Source organism: Mustelus asterias, chromosome 11 (assembly GCF_964213995.1).
Source record: "Mustelus asterias chromosome 11, sMusAst1.hap1.1, whole genome shotgun sequence".
Lineage (NCBI taxonomy): Eukaryota > Metazoa > Chordata > Chondrichthyes > Carcharhiniformes > Triakidae > Mustelus > Mustelus asterias.
In genome coordinates, this window is record NC_135811.1 from 48883705 (window position 1) to 48897921 (window position 14217).

A 14217-nucleotide genomic window follows, 5' to 3' on the forward strand; every position below is an offset into this window, starting at 1 on the left:
TTACCATGTCACCACAACATTGACTTTTTAATAGATGCCAACATCTGATTTGGTTTACCTGCTGTCACGGAGCATTGCTGTGACAGCTCCAATATCTTTCAGTTTTCAGACACGTTCCTTTCCATTAGGTTATAGTCCATTTCCGGATTATTTATCCCCGTTCCTCCAGATTAAACTTCATCGGCCAAATTCCCCAAAATATTGAAGTCCTCCTGTAGCTGATCCAGTGATTGCTATCATTTACCAATCCGCTGTTTCCGTTGGGACTAGGTCACTTTCTGAACTGTGGTGTCACCTCTGAAAGCCACTGTGGGTGGCTCAGATGGTCCCCACTGCAAGGCCACCACTCGCCTTTCTGAGGAAAGTTAAAAGTTAAAGTTTATTTATTAGCGTCACAAGTAGGCTTACATTAACACTGCAATGAAGTTACTGTGAAAATCCCCTAGTCGCCGCACTCCGATGCCTGTTCGGGTACACTCCGGGAGAATTTAGCATGGCCACTGCACCGAACCAGCATGTATTTGGCGTGTGGGAGGAAACCGGAGCACCCGCAAGAAACCCACGCAGCCACGGGGAGAACATGCAGACTCCACACAGACAGTGACTCAAGCCAGGAATCAAACCCGGGTCTCAGGCGCTGTGAGGCAGCGGTGCTAACCACTGTGCCACCGTGCCGCCCCGGTGGAGAAGGAAAGGAGCAACTCACTCCCTCCTCACCGAATTCCCTCAGTCACCAAACTCCAACTTCAGCACTCTTTTGCAGCCCAACATAGCACTCCATCGCAAACCAAGTCGGCACTGTAAGATGCTCTGATTTTACACTGTCTGGATCTAGTTTCTGAAGCCAATTTATCTAATGAACTGGTTGGCCTAACCAGTAATGCTCACGTACTGTGAATGAATACATTTTTAAATGCTATTGGCGTCTGTAAAGAATGGAAACCTGACCACTATCCTGTCAGTCAATCTTAAACTGCTGGCAATTTATTTGTGCATTTTTGGTGGGGTTTAGATCAGGGTCTGTTATGGGCTTGCTGTAGGTGAACAGCTCACAATCAAAGCTCAAGCTTGGATATTTGGCCAATGTACATGTGGTACCTGAGCAATGAGTCAGTGTTCAATCACTCAGGTCAAAGCAGTTGTGTTTGTCTAGGACTGTAAGACAATGTAATCTAATGTGGATCCTTCAGCCAGTGATAGTATGAATGAGAGAGCACACTTGCACCATTTTATATATCTGAATACTGAAAGATTTGTGTGTTTCAATTCTTTGGTGTAAAAGCAATTTCCGTGACAATTGACCCTTACTTACCAACTCTGATCACCTTACCGCTCACCCTAATTTTTCAGATGAGGTCCAATGCCCAATTTCCAAAAGGCTTTGGGCCTACCTGATCAGGCAGAGGGGATGTCACTGGTACCTGAGTGGTGCAGACAAATTTCTACCCTCAAATTTTGGGAAGCTACAGTCGCCAGTTTGAAACATTCCAGCCTGGAAATTGCTGCTGGTGCTGGATTCCATTATATATCATGATGCTACACATTAATGTTTAGGACACACCGTTAAACTGCAACAAAGAAAAGTCTTGTCTTATATAATTCTTCATCAATGGGCTATTGTCCTTTCCCACTGTTACACCTAGGGACTGGAAGCAATCACACAATTCCTATTGGTAACAGTATAGATAGTCCATCTTCTGTCTGCTATTTTACGATGGGATAGGCAAGGAATTGCAGCCACTTTTAAACTGAGTCACGTCGGTGATTAATTTATCTTCACAGCGTTGAAAATAGACGGTTATTAGTTGATTTGTTTTGATTTATTATTGTCACAGGTATTGGGATACAGTGAAAAGTATTATTTCCTTCATGCTGTACAGACAAAACATACCGTTCATAGAGTACATAGGGGAGAAGGAAAGGATAGGGGCAGAATAGTGTTGCAGTTACAGGTAGGGTGAAGAGAAAGATCAGCTTAATATGTGATAGGACCGTTCAAAAGTCTGATGGCAGCAGGGAAGAAGGTGTCCTTAAGTCGGTTGGTACATGATATATCTTTTCAGGTGGAAGAGAGTATGTCCAGGGTGTGTAGGGTCCTTGATTATGCCTGATGCTTTTCTGAGGCAGTGTAAAGTGTAGACAGAGTCAATGGATGTGAGGCTCGTTTGCATGGTGGACTGGGCTTTGTTCACAACCCTTTGTAGTTCCTTGCAGTCTTGGGCAGAGCAGGAGCCATACCAAGCTGTGATACAACCAGAAAGAATGCTTTCTATGATGCACCTGTAAAAGTTGGTGAGAATCATAGTGGATTATTATGGATCATCCTCGTGTTATACACCCTGCCTGCTTTTCCTCTCCCAATGCAAAATGAATTTCACACTAGTTGTGCAGAGGTTGGATTGGGTTTTTGTTCAGTTGCTATCCAGAAGTTAGCAGTGATGTTAATTCTCCTAATGTTTTTTCTGGTAACCATTGATGTAACCGTGTTAGAACCATCCAGTGTTTTGATTTTGCATCTTCAAATTGTTCCCAGTGCTGGGCAATTGCCCAGAGGAAGTTTGACCTTTCTGGGCAATTATTGTGCAAACCCCTTACCTGGGAACTGCCCAGTGCATCTTTGGGGTAAAACCTCACCCCCACCCCTCCATTTCTCACCCCCACTTCCCCCCCCGCCCCCCCCCCACACACACTCCCCCCCACACCCCCCCACACCCCCCCACACACACACTTCACCCCATCCCCAAGGCCCTGACTGTGTTCAGGGTAAAGGAACCCTTGGTACTATTTTGAAGAGAATTCTCTCCTGTTCTCCTGACCAATAATAACCAACATCACTTATCAGCAAGTTATCTGGTCATGAATTGCTGTTTGTGGGAACTAACATTTGGGTGGCATGGTGGCACAGTGGTTAGCATTGCTGCCTCACAGCACCAGGGACCCGGGTTCGATTCCTGGCTTGGGTCACTGTCTGTGCGGAGTCTGCACGTTCTTCCCGTGTCTGTGTGGGTTTCCTCCGGGTGCTCAGGTTTCCTCCCACAGACCAAAAATGTGCGGGTTAGGTGGATTGGCCAAGGGACCAGCAAGCTAAAAATATGTGGGAATGGGGCCTGGATGGGATTGCTGTCAGTGCAGTCTCGATGGGCCGAATGACTTCCTTCTGCATGGTAGTGATTCTATGTCTGAAGTCAAATCGGTAGCTGTTTCCTAACACTGCAACAATGATCCCACTTAACGACGTCCCGAGAACATGGACGGTTCATATTAAACAAAGTTATTTCTTTCTGCGTGGGTTGGTGACAGAGGCTCAGAGCACAAGTCAGCAGCAGACCAGCAGTTTCGCTCTTTTGGGAAAGGGTTATCCAGTGATAACAGAGTTTGGTGTTTATCAGAATCATTATTTTCCAGAGTCTGCTGGAAATATTCGCAGGGGAGATGAACTGGGGAGGGCTATCAGATATAAAATAAAGACTCCTGCAACCCAGCCAGCTACTATTAAACGATTAATTATTTATTGGGAGCTTTTTGAAGGAGTGATTTGGTCAGTGTGGCGTTGGGGTGGAAGAGCTTTGTTGCTGAATGCGTAGGAGTGAATATCCGAGATATCTGAAACTGGGCGTTCCGAAATGATAAAACAAAACAGAAGGTACAGGAAAAACTTACTCAGCAGCATGTGAGCAGTGGGAGCAAGACAGTTCATGTTTTCCAGTCGAGCCTGTATATCTGATATAAGCAGGGAGTTGGGGTGTGTTTGGCTACAGGCAGTGGGGGAGGGGGGGGGGCAGTTAGTTTGCAGCCCCTCTCCCCTGGGAAAGTGGATTTGTGCATAGAGTCATAGAGGTTTACAGCATGGAAACAGGCCCTTCGAGCCCAACTTGTCCGCACCGTCCAGTTTTTAACATTAAGCTAGTCCCAATTGCCTGCATTTGGCCCAAATCCCTCTATACCCATTTTACCCATAGAATCATAGAATCCCTCCAGTGCAGAAAAAGGCCATTCGGCCCATCGAGGCTGTACCAACCACAATCCCACTCAAGCCCTATTCCCATAACCCTACATAGTTGCCCTGCTAATCCCCCTGACACTCGGATCAATTTAGCATGGCCAATCAACCTAACCAGCACATCTCTGGACCCATGTAACTGTCTAAATGCTTTGGAAAAGACAAAATTGTATCCGCCTCTACTACTACCTTTGGCAGCTCATTCCAGACACTCACCACCCTCTGAGTGAAAAAATTGTCCCTCTCGACACTTTTGTAACTCTCCCCTCTCACCTTAAAGCTATAAGTGCAGACAGAATGCGTGCTGTGGATCGCAGTGAATGGGAAGTTTTTGTTGGTAAAATTCAAAGGCAGTGTTCCGCTGCTCGGTACAAGGAGTGAGCGTGTGGCTGCAGGGATCCTTGGAGGAAATGAAAGGATAGTCTCCTCTCCAGCAGCACTGCCGGAGGTCTGGGAGTAACTAATCTGATAATTGTGTGGGCTCTCTCTCCTGCACTATTTGAACTGCTGGGCGCTGCAATGACTTTTCTCAGGCGAGGGTGCTTTCAAACTTCTCATTCCCGGCGTTGCCTTCCTGTTTTCCCGGTCAAGTTTGTGTGCAAGGCAAGTTGCAGCGATCCCATTCGCAGGCATGAGCTGGAATCGAACCCGCGGGGCTGTTAGCGCCTTCAGATCAGATTGTGTCTTGAGATGGAAATAGCTCTGCCTGGAAATGCTGACGAACAGCACTGGAGCTTGAGAGGAGTGGGAGTGGAGGAGAGCTTTTTTTAAACACGGGAATCTGTGCAAACGGTTTGAGCGGATCCGTGTGTTACTTCTGCAGTTTGAGATGGTCTGGATAAAGCGCAGCAATGTGAGTTCGCTTTGTGAGTGAGTATTGGATATTGCACTGGCTTCAATCGCACGGCAGATTGACTTTAATAAACTCAGAGCAGATTGTCGAGGGGTTTAGATAAAACGTGAGCATGTTAGTCACCGAGAAAGCCACTCGGGGAGTTGGGAAGAAACTTCTGCACCCTCGGAATGGTAAGAATGTGGAAGTGGCTGGCACAGGCAATGGCCAAAGCGAATAGTCAAGATTCCTTTAAGGGAAAACTGGACAAGTCTCCGAGGGAGGAGGGAGTAAGTAGATGGCAGATTTAGACGAGGAAGGATGAAAGGAGGCTCAAGTGGGACATAAAACCGGCATGGGCTGTTGGGCCAAATGGCCACATATCTGGAGGGGAGATTCTCCAGCTTCCCAGCCGTGAGTTTCCCGTCAGTGGGAGATGGCGCATTGTTTGCTAGTGGTGGGATTCTCCGGTCCCGCTGCTGTCAATTAGAATTCCCGTTGATGTCACCCCATGCCGGTGGGAAACCCGCGTGGGTGCACTGCCGGCGGGACTGGAGAACCCCACGGACATGAACGGCTGGAGAATTTTTCGAGGAGGTTACCAGGAAAGTGGATGAAGGGAAGGCAGTGGATGTTGTCTACATGGACTTCAGTAAGGCCTTTGACAAGGTCCCGCATGGGAGGTTAGTTAGGAAGGTTCAGTCGCTAGGTATACATGGAGAGGTAGTAAATTGAAATAGACATTGGCTCAATGGAAGAAGCCAGATTGCTTCTCTGAGTGGAGGCCTGTGATTAGTGGTGTGCTACAGGGATCAGTGCTGGGTCCATTGTTGTTTGTCATCTATATCAATGATCTGGATGATAATGTGGTAAATTGGATCAGCAAATTTGCTGATGATACAAAGATTGGAGGTGTAGTGGACAGTGAGGAAGGTTTTCAAAGCTTGCAGAGGGATTTGGACCAGCTAGACAAATGGGCTGAAAAATGGCAGATGGAGTTTAATGCAGACAAGTGTGAGGTATTGCACTTTGGAAGGACAAACCAAGGTAGAACATACAAGGTAAATGGTAAGACACTGAAGAGTGCAGTAGAACAGAGGGATCTGGGAATACAGATACATAATTCCCTAAAAGTGGCGTCACAGGTAGATAGAGTCGTAAAGAGTGCTTTTGGTACATTGGCCTTTATAAATCAAAGTATTGAGTACAAGAGTTGGAATGTTATGGTGAGGTTGTATAAGACATTGGTGAGGCCAAATTTAGAGTATTGTGTACAGTTTTGGTCACCTAGTTACAGGAAGGATGTAAATAAGGTTGAAAGAGTGCAGAGAAGGTTTACAAGGATGTTGCCGGGACTTGAGAAACTGAGTTACAGAGAAAGGTTAAATAGGTTAGGACTTTATTCCCTGGAGCGTAGAAGAATGAGGGGAGATTTGATAGAGGTGTATAAAATTATGATGGGTATAGATAGAATGAATGCAAGCAGGCTTTTTCCACTGAGGCTAGGGGAGAAAAAAACTAGAGGACATGGGTTAAGGGTGAAGGGGGAAAAGTTTAAAGGGAATATTAGGGGGTCTTCTTCACACAGAGAGTGGTGGGAGTGTGGAATGAGCTGCCAGATGAAGTGGTGAAGAAGGGCCAAAAGGCCTGTTTCTGTGCTGCAATGTTCTATGGTTCTAATTCCAGACCCGATGTCAAGGTAAAGTCGCCATAGTCCCAAATGGCTATAAGTGCTCTTCTGTTTGTGGGGGAAAGCTGACTGGTGGTGATTTAACCTGAGGATCACCACACCTCAAGCGAGGGGTAAGGTTGAGAAGGCAGAACCTTCATGAATAACCTCAGCTGGTACGGGCATTGATCCCACGCCATTGACATCACTAATCAGCTTTCCAGGCAACAGAGCTAAACCTGGTGCAATCCAATATTAAACAGCAGGGGTACAATTCATAGAATCATAGAATCCCTACAGTGTAGAAGGTGGCCATTCAGCCGTTCAAGTCTGCACCAACCACAATCCCACCTGGGCCCTATTCCCATAAACCCACATATTTATCCTGCTAATCCCCCTGACACTAGGGTCAATTTAGCATGGCCAATCAACCTAACCCGCACATCTTTGGACCGTGGGAGGAAACCGGAGCACCCGGAGGAAACCCACACAGACACGGGGAGAATGTGCAAACTCCACACAGACAGTGACCCGAGGCCAGAATTGAACCCGGGTCCCTGGCACTGTGAGGCAGCAGTGCTAACCATTGTGTCACCGTGCGGCTCTTTAGGGGATACTAGTCCATAAACAGACTAGCAGTGATATCAGGGGATGTGTTTTCACTCACTGAGTAAGCACTATGTGGAATAGTCTTTGAGAAAGAGCAACAATGGGCTGAATTCCTGCAATCAGTCATGGTCCATTGGGAGCACTTTCACCTTTGAATGGTGTGGATTCTAGTCTCCACTCCAGAGAATTGGGTTACAATCTGGGCTGACATTCCAAGAGGGAATGCTGCACTCTGAGATCTGCTGTCTTTCAGACAAGACATTAAACCGAGACCCTGCCCATTCTCCCGGGTGGATGCGTAATATCTGTTGAAGTATTAAATATTATTAAATTATTATATATATTAATATATCTACATTATATTATATTATATCTATATTATATTATATCTACTTTGAAGAATGGGCGGCACGGTAGCACAGTGGTTAGCACTGCTGCTTCACAGCTCCAGGGACCTGGGTTCAATTCCCGGCTTGGGTCACTGTCTGTGTGGAGTTTGCACATTCTCCCCGTGTCTGCGTGGGTTTCCTCCGGGTGCTCCGGTTTCCTCCCACAGACCAAAGGTGTGCGGGTTAGGTTGATTGGCTATGCTAAAATTGCCCTTAGTGTCCTGGGATGCGTACGTTAGAGGGATTAGTTGGTAAATATGTAGGGATATAGGGATAGGGCCTGGATTGTGGTTGGTGCGGACTCGATGGGCCGAATGGCCTTTTTCTGTGCTGTAGGGTTTCTAAGATTTCTAAGAAAATGGGGGCATGTATTTATCTCTCGGCCAATTGCTGTTTGTGGAAGTTGCTGTGTACAAATTGACTGCTGTGTTTCCTACATTGGAACAGTAATTCCACTTCACTGTGCTGGTGGTTAAACATTTTGGGATGCCGTGAGATTGTGAAAGCTACTACATAAACGTAAGTCGTTCATGAACCAGAAGCATTGGGGGACATTGGGATCACTGGATGAATGAATGAAGGTGGGCTCAGTGGTACATTGTAATTATTTAAACAATGCAATTGGCTCGAGCACAGAAAAACAAAGTGAAAACTTTGTTATGTCGTACATGGGAACTTAGGAGCAGGGGTAGGCCTTCAAGCCTGCTCCACCATCCAACAAGGTCATGACCGGTCTGATCGTATTCTCAGCTCCACTCTCCTCATAACCTTTGACATCAGGGAGTATCACTGTTTATGTTATTGCTCAGGGCCCTCCTAGGAACATTCAGAGTGATTTTTCCTCAATATGCTCTGTATGAGATGTACTGCATAAGGGATTGAATGCTTTATAAAGACTTTGAATACATTGTGGTTTCCTTCCTGCCTTGCTTCAACTCATGCCATCTACAGTCTGAGGGCTATCTTTCCTCCATTCCCTTTTTAATCATATTAAGTGATTAACCACTTTGCATGCATGACCAACTCTTCTTTACTTCTCTTGCCCCAGTGTTATCCAAGATGGGTTAATTGACCATGGCAATGAAACAAGTCTTGGCAGCCCTGTGGGCTAATTCACTGGTACAGCCACCAGCAACTTTACCCAACATTTTTAGAAGTACTTGTGTTATCTCGACAGGGAGTTTGGGAACTGTAAGAATAAGCATTTATGAATGGTTCCACTTGAACAGAAAGAATGAAGTACCTAAAGTATTAATCCGGGTGAGTTATCCTGACCAATATTTATTCCTCAATCACAACAAACAACATAGTCTTTATTGTATTGCTAGCCGTGGGAGTTTGCTGTGTGTAAATTGGCTGCTGTGTTCCCTACATTGTAACAGTGAATACACTTCAGAAGTATTTCATTGGCTGTAAAGCACATTTGGACATTGTACGGTCACAGAAGGTGCTACATGTATGCAAGTTTCTCTGCGTCAATCTATGCAATTGCTGCCATTTGTCTGAGTGAATAGATTAATGCAACCCTTCATTCTGCAATAGATGTTTTTTTCTCCAACCTGCCTGGATCACTGAAAAAATTCAGTTCCTTCCATTGTGCAATCTGACACCATTCAGGAAAGGGTAGCCGGAAGATTCAAAGTTAAACTGGTGCCGTTTTGGAACTGTCAAAACATTACGAATAGAAATACTGAAGTGCCCTCCAACTGCTTCACAGGAAGTGATTTTTAGTTGTTGAGGGGGTGGAGAATGCGCTGAGGGTGAAATCTTTGTAAGACGGCCATTGCAGTTGAGAACTTGAACTTTGATTTAAAATAAGGTACAAGAACACAAATCAAGTCCTTTCAGCAGTACTGTTTCTGGAACATTTGAACAGTGTAGTCACTGTTAGAATCTCTTTTTCTGAACATCAATCACACTGCTACCACAACTTGTTTCTAAGCCCAGTGTTTCTAAGCCCATGTTTGTGCATATATATTGCCACAAGAATAGGAAATTGTGACTGAGAACCACCGACCTATAATTTCACCAGATAACCTAAAGCATTGAACTGTTAAAAGAGGACATGTTTTTAAAAGTACAAGAAAAGATACTGACCAAAAATGGCTGCCACAGGTTACCTGATGCCTGAAGTTGTAAGCTAACCACTTTCCTGGAAGGTTCCTATGTATATTACACTGGAGACTTGCCCTGACTTGTTGCATAGAATTTCACACCTGTGATTACCAAGATAGACTTCAAAAAGGCACTCTTGAAAGTAAGGCATTAAAAATACAAACAGACTTCACAGAATTGTTATGGCACATTGGAGGCCATTCAGTCCATTGTGACTGCACTGGCTCTCCAAATTAGCATTATGATTTAGTGATATTAGAACATAGAACAGTACAGCACAGTACAGGCCCTTCGGCCCTCGATGTTGTGCCCAGCTTTGTCCGAAACCAAGATCAAGCTATCCCACTCCCTATCATTCTGGTGTGCTCCATGTGCCTATCCAATAACCGCTTGAAAGTTCCTAAAGTGTCCGACTCCACTATCGCAGCAGGCAGTCCATTCCACACCCCAACCATTCTCTGAGTAAAGAACCTACCTCGGACATCCCTCCTATATCTCCCACCATGAATCTTATAGTTATGCCCCCCAGTAACAGCTACATTCACCCGAGGAAATAGTCTCTGAACGTCCACTCTATCTATCCCCCTCATCATTTTATAAACCTCTATTAAGTTGCCTCTCATCCTCCTCCGCTCTAAAGAGCCCTAGCTCCCTCAAGCTTTCCTCATAAGATCTACCCTCCAAACCAGGCAGCATCCTGGTATATCTCCTCTGCACTCTCTCCAATGCTTCCATATCCTTCTTATAGTGAGGCGACCAGAACTGCACACAATATTCCAAATGTGGTCTCACCAAGGTCCTGTACAGTTGCAGCATAACCCCACGGCTCTTAAACTCAAACACCCTGTTAATAAAAGGTAACACACTATAGGCCTTCTTCACGGCTCTATCCACTTGAGTGGCAACCTTCAGAGATCTGTGGATATGAACCCCAAGATCTCTCTGTTCCTCCACATTCCTCAGAACCCTGCTATTGACCCTGTAATCCGCATTCAAATTTGTCCTACCAAAATGAATCACCTCGCACTTATCCATGTTAAACTCCATCTGCCATTTTTAGGCCCAGCTCTGCATCCTATCTATGTCTCTTTGCAGCTTACAACAGCCCTCCACCTCATCCACTACTCCACCAATTTTGGTATCATCAGCAAATTTACTGACCCACCCTTCAGCCCCCTCCTCTAAGTCATTGATAAAAATCACAAATAGCAGAGGACCCAGCACTGATCCCTGTGTTACACCGCTGGTAACTGGTCTCCAGTCTGAAAATTTTCCATCCACCACCACCCTCTGTCTTCTATGAGATAGTAAGAAGTTTAACAACACCAGGTTAAAGTCCAACAGGTTTATTTGGTAGCAAAAGCCACACAAGCTTTCGGAGCTCTAAGCCCCTTCTTCAGGTGAGTGGGAATTCTGTTCACAAACAGAGCTTATAAAGACACAGACTCAATTTACATGAATAATGGTTGGAATGCGAATACTTACAACTAATCAAGTCTTTAAGAAACGAAACAATGTGAGTGGAGAGAACATCAAGACAGGCTAAAAAGATGTGTATTGTCTCCAGACAAGACAGCCAGTGAAACTCTGCAGGTCCACGCAACTGTGGGAGTTACAAATAGTGTGACATGAACCCAATATCCCGGTTGAGGCCGTCCTCGTGTGTGCGGAACTTGGCTATCAGTTTCTGCTCAGCGACTCTGCGCCGTCGTGTGTTGCGAAGGCCGCCTTGGCCGCTGAGCAGAAACTGATAGCCAAGTTCCGCACACACGAGGACGGCCTCAACCGGGATATTGGGTTCATGTCACACTATTTGTAACTCCCACAGTTGCGTGGACCTGCAGAGTTTCACTGGCTGTCTTGTCTGGAGACAATACACATCTTTTTAGCCTGTCTTGATGCTCTCTCCACTCACATTGTTTCGTTTCTTAAAGACTTGATTAGTTGTAAGTATTCGCATTCCAACCATTATTCATGTAAATTGAGTCTGTGTCTTTATAAGCTCTGTTTGTGAACAGAATTCCCACTCACCTGAAGAAGGGGCTTAGAGCTCCGAAAGCTTGTGTGGCTTTTGCTACCAAATAAACCTGTTGGACTTTAACCTGGTGTTGTTAAACTTCTTACCGTGTTTACCCCAGTCCAACGCCGGCATCTCCACATTCTATGAGATAGCCAGTTACTTATCCAATCGGCCAAATTTCCCTCTATCCCACACCTCCTTACTTTCTTCATGAGCAGACCATGGGGAACCTTATCAAACGCCTTACTAAAATCCATGTATACGACATCAACTGCTTACTTAGTTACCTCTTAGTTACCTTAGTTAACTCATCACTTAGTTACCTCCTCAAAGAATTCAATCAAATTTGTGAGGCAAGACTTACCCTTCACGAATCCGTGTTGACTATTCTGGATTAAGCTGCATCTTTCCAAATGGTCATAAATCCTATCCCTCAGGACCTTTTCCATTAAGTTACCGACCACCGAAGTAAGACTAACCGGCCTATAATTACCAGGGTCATTCCTATTTTCTTTCTTGAACAGAGGAACAACATTCGCCACTCTCCAGTCCTCTGGCACTATCCCCGTGGACAGTGAGGACCCAAAGATCAAAGCCAAAGGCTCTGCAATCTCATCCCTTGCCTCCCAAAGAATCCTAGGATATATCCCCGTCTTTTCCCCGTATCCCTGCTCATTGTTTCTATTCAAGTAAATCTAATGCCCACTTGAATGCCTTGATTGAACCTGCCTTCACCACACTTCCAGGCAGTGCCTCCCAGTTCCAAACCACTCATTTTATGAAAATCTTTTTCCTCACATCACATTTGTTTATTTTGCAAATCACTTTAAATCTGTGCCCTCTCATTCTTGATCCTTGATTTTTGACTGGGAACAGTTTCCCCTATCAACTCATGATTTTGAACATCTCTATCAAATCTCTTCTTGGCTTTCTTCTCTTCAAGGAGAACAATCATGACATCTCCAATCTAACTTCAGAACTGAAGTTTCTGATCCCTGGAACCATTCTTGTAAACCTCTTCAGTACTCTCTCCAACACATTCACATCCTTTCTATAGTGTGGTTCCCAATACTCCAGCTGAGGCCTAACTAGAATCTTCGAAATGTTCAGCATAATCTCTTCAATCAATTGTAATCCTGCCAAGACGATGGGAACTGCTAACTAGCCAAGATACTCAATAAATGTTCAACACCCTTTGTGGAGGAAGAAATACCCTTATCTCCTGTTGGTTTCTACTTTCTTCAAAGTGTCAAAAGTTTCCGAGATGAAAGATTAAAAATGCGATTACTTGTTCTGCAATAATAACTGTAAGACACATTAATCAAATTCTGTCTTGGAATATACACACAGGAGGTTTAAGAATTGGTTTTGCCAAGCCCATCCCATCCTTGTCGGTGGTGCGTTTGCTCCGTCTTCCCTTGTTTCGGGGCGACATCATGGCACAATGGTTTGCACTGCTGCCTCACAACACCAGGGACAAAAGTTCAATTCCGGCCTCAGGTCACTGTCTGTGTGGAATTTGCACATTTTCCCGTGTCTGCGTGGGTTTCCTCCGGGTGCTCCAGTTTCTTCTCACAGTCCAAAGATTAGGTTAGGTACGGGTAAGGTGGATTGGCCATGCTTAATTGGCCCTATTGTCAGAATCAAGCTTGCTAATATGAATCATTTGCCCTTGAATTGAACTCCTCTGAATAAAATAGATTTATGTGCAAATCTGTCATATTTCACATGTGTTTATCCTTACAATAAAACCGTATTCTTTGGAATATAGCTGATGAAATGTTTGCAATATTTAGTTAATATTACTGCATCAAGAGATCAAATGAACAAAGTCCACTTGTTGGTGGTGCATCAATTGTCCAGCTAAACTGCAGTTGTTCAAGATACAATATTGAATGACGTTCGATCCAGAGGCACACAGGAACATTTCATAATAGGTCGATTGATTGCCTGGCTAACTAGTGCTTTAAGAAAACAGTAAATAGCAGAAAAAATGTTCCAGCTTATTTGTGCAATGATCTGCGAATGGTGCAAAGCTGATTGTGTGTGCTTTTTGCAGGCTCGAAGCAGTTATTTTTGATCTCTGGTACATTGTAATAAACTAAACCCTAATCAATGCTGTGTAAGCATGTTATTGGAGTTAAGATAACCCAAATACCTTTGAAAGCTAATTGTTCCATGCTCGTAACATTAATGTAGTATCTGTCAAAGACATTGATCTGGTCTCCATAAGACCATAAGATATAGGAGCAGAATTAGGCCACTCGGCCCATCGAGTCTGCTCCGTCATTCAATCAGGGCTGATATTTTTCTCATCCCCATTCTCCTGCCTTTTCCCCATAACCCCTGATCCCCTTATTAATCAAGAACCTATCTATCTCTGTCTTAAAGACACTCAATGACCTGGCCTCCACAGCCTTCTGCGGCAAAGAGTTCCACAGATTCACAACTCTCCGGCTGAAGAAATTCCTCCTCAGGACCCTTTCCAATGCCAGCACATCCTTCTTTAAATACGGGGCCCAAAACTGCTCACAATACTCCAAATGGGGCCTGACCAGAGCCTTATACAGTCTCAGAAGTACA

The 14217-nt window shown here is 44.8% G+C and overlaps 1 protein-coding gene across 1 annotated transcript in view; it reads left to right on the top strand.

Moving 5' to 3' along the window:
* Positions 1–4531: 4531 nt before the first annotated feature.
* Positions 4532–14217, top strand: part of LOC144500519 (monocarboxylate transporter 12-like) — a 64821-nt gene continuing 55135 nt past the window's right edge. Inside the window, exon 1 of the mRNA XM_078223563.1 lies at positions 4532–4853. The gene's annotated coding sequence lies outside the window, so the exon portion shown is untranslated. The remainder of the gene's footprint in view (positions 4854–14217) is intronic.